The sequence below is a fragment of the Cryptomeria japonica genome, chromosome 7 (assembly GCF_030272615.1).
Source record: "Cryptomeria japonica chromosome 7, Sugi_1.0, whole genome shotgun sequence".
Taxonomy (NCBI): domain Eukaryota; kingdom Viridiplantae; phylum Streptophyta; class Pinopsida; order Cupressales; family Cupressaceae; genus Cryptomeria; species Cryptomeria japonica.
The window spans coordinates 304,949,348-304,952,894 of record NC_081411.1 but is presented as its reverse complement, the minus strand read 5'-3'; positions in this window follow the sequence as shown (position 1 = coordinate 304,952,894).

Here is a 3,547-nt window from a genome sequence, read left to right as displayed (position 1 = left end):
GCCTCAATCCATTTTGTGAAATATTCTGTAGTGACTAGGATGAATTTGTGACCATTAGATGAAGAAAGATTTATTTTTCCTACTAAATCAAGACCCAATTGGTAGAAAGGCCAAGATATTGCCAAAGCATGAAGTTCTTATGCTGGTGTATGAATCAAATTCCCATGGATCTAACATTGTTTCCATGTTCTAGCTATCTGAAAAGAATCTCATTCCATAGTTGGCCAATAATAGCCCAAGTGTATGAGTTTTTTTCGAAAGGGTAAGACCACTTGAATGAGTGACACAAATGTCGTTATGGACTTCATGTAAGGCCTTCTCAAATTCTTCTTGTTCAAGACATCTTAAAAGAGTATTGTCTAGACCTCGTTTAAATAGGGTATCCGTGACAAGAGTAAAATGGGAGGATTGGCGAATGAAGTTTCTCTTTTGGTTCTTTGATAAATCAGGAGGTATGGTGTTATCTTTTAGGTATGTATAAGTTTGGCCATAGTGGGATGAATCATGCCCAACAAGGTGATAGATAGTTTGGGAATTAGGACAATTATGAGCAAGGTAAAACAACTCTTCCACCAAGAATTCATAACGTTGTTGATTTTCCTATGTCTGAAGGAGAGAAGTAGGTGTAGCCATGGCATCTGTTGCTTTGTTTTCATTCCTTGGAATCTACTCAAAAGTTATTTCTACAAAGTATTTATTTATATCATCAACCATCTTTTAATAAGGCATTAACTTTTTGTCCTTTGTTTGATAATCATTATTAATTTGATTGATGATGAGCTGAGAGTCTCCAAAGACTTGAAGTTGTGTAATGTTCCATTCTATAGCCATTTTGATGCTTGTAAGCAAAGATTCATATTCTAATGTATTGTTGGTGCATGGAAAGCTTAATTTGTATGATTTTGGAATTGTATGACCTTGTGGTGTGATGAATAGAATACTTACTCCTGATCCATGTTGTGTTCTTTTATTGATACCTATTCCTGGACTGATATTCGGGTGATGTATTATAAGATCTAGATCGAACCCTAGAATGTCTGCATATGACCAAGCAAAATTGATTTGCCTTCATTTGAAGAATTCCATATATTGTTGCCTTGCTAGTTTTGATAGAGAAGTTGTTAGATATAGATCAATTGTGCCAATGTTAACTGCCTCTGCTGGTTACATCAGGATAGGTGACCTCTTTTGATAGAATTCAAGTAAGGTGTCAAATCTCCCATCTTTCGGTGCCTCGAGGAGGTTTTCACCGTTAGATGTGTCCTTTGTTTTTACTTTTTCTTGATCTAATGTTGCTAAGAAATGGTTTTCAACATTAGACCTAATATTGTTTTCTTGATTTTCACTTTTGCGACAAGGAGATTTGTCACCAACTTGACTTGAAGATACGTTAGCAAAATCCCTGGTGAAAGTTGTTGTTGGTTCAATTGCATTAAGATATAAGGTGTAAAGCGGAAAATCGATCAAACCCTAGTTGCTCTCCCCTCCTCCAACTCCGAGGAGAGAGAAGGGAGGTTGCTAGGGTTGATGGTTTTCACTTAAGGAGACTTTACATTCAAAAGAGGCGTTGAAACCCACAAGATCCAATCCCACACAATGCAAGATTGGATGCTAAATGCGTTTCAAGGGTTAAGACAGCAAGGCTACCCTCTTTTGTAAAGAATGTTGATAGAAGAATTAAGCTAGGAATGCATAGAAAGTGAGAAAGATTCGCTTATAAACTGAGATAGGGATATAGGATGAAGCTGCGGACCTGGAATTAGCAGTAAACTGTCGATACGGTGCTGTCCTACAAATTTGAGCAAAAGTTGACAGGACGATGGCGCCCAGCGTGCACACGGTCCTCCGAAAAATCCGCGAAACGAAGGGGGATCTGTTCGTCTCTGCACAAGGATTCCAGATCTTCAATTTCAGCCACGTACCTGCAACGTACACACAGAAAAGTGAAGATGATTGGGGGGTTAGGGATTAGGGGTTTGCCTTTAGGTCAAACCCCGGTTTTGGAATTAACCAAGAAATGAGAAATACTGTAAATGTAAATGTCTGTAATGTAAAACAAGTACTAATACCTTGTTGTAAGGATGTTTGTATCCTTATGTGCGAAGGTATAGATGTTGTTGTTTGTTGTATGTTGTAGTATGTAGTAAGTGATCTCCTCTTCAATGGTTGAATCCTTGTCTTGAATGCAACACTTAGCCTTGAATGGAGACTTAGAATGATCAATTGCTTGAAGGAATGCTTGAATGCTTGAATGCTTGAATGCTTGAATGTTTGAATATCGCTTTCACCTTTTTCCCATCCATCCAAATGAGAGAGGAAAATGTAGTTTATATACTTGTCAATTAGGGCTAAAAGACTGATTTTCCCGACCTTAGGCCGACCAGGAAATGATAATTTCCAATTTGCAAACAAAAGGACCCAAAGCCCCACAGGAGACCAGGCCCAAAATAGGGCCAGGGACCAGGGCGCTGGGCGCCATGGTCTTTGGGGGACCAGGGCACTGGGCGCTCTGGTCCCACCTCCCGGGATAGCAGGGTGCAAAGGAGGTTCAGACCAGGGTGCTTGAAAAATGCAGTTTTTGGTGTCGTGGACAAGTTTCGGGGTCTCCATTCAGGTTCCATGTTGCGTCGCCATCGTGAAGACCGAAATGCAGTCGAAATTGCAAGTGTCACAATTTTAGGACGCTACATAAGGATATGGCATGGTCATTAGGAAATGTATCAATGGCAGTATGTCCTTCATTTTCCTAGTCCATAGGTTCAAGAGGGATTAAGGATAAATGATCCTCAAGTTGGATAGTTTCAAAGATATTAGGGGTCATTGTAGAGATGTCAAGGCTTTTCATATGTATTTTGATGTCTAGAATGATACTCTCGTCATAATGACCTTGTGCAAGGAGCTCCTGATTGTCCTCAATTACGTCCAAGTCAACCGAATGTGATTCTGGTTGAAGTCGACTATTTCCTATCATTTTTCCTGCATACATGTGAACTATATCAACTCCTATAGCTTCTTCTTCCCTTTCAATTTCAAGCTACTCTTGTTTGTTTTTCCATGATAGAAAATATTCTCCGTTCCCTTGGTCTCTTAGGTGTATTTATTTTTCCATGCTTGACAAAATTGATGCAAATGATTTTTCTTTGGATTGTGTGCTTGAAGATGTTGCCTCTTTGTTATGTGGAACTATGACCACTTGAGCTGGTTTTAGATTACTACAACACTGCAATGGATTTGAGTCTGTTGAGATCATGATTTTCTGCCCATTGTATGGAGATTTCAAGCACTAGTAACATGTTGATGGAATAGCCTGTATGTCATGTATCCATGTTCTTTCCAAGAGTATGTTGTATGGTAAGCCCAATTCAAAAACTTGGCATGCTATGTCTTTCTGCAAAGGTCCCACTCTGATGGGCAATACCACAATTCCTATAGAGGAACACTCTTCTTCATCATATGCTTTGATGGTGATCTTTTTCTGGGGATCAACTACATCTTCTGAATAACCTAGAGCACAGACAAGACTCAATGAGAAAATGTTTAAGCTAGC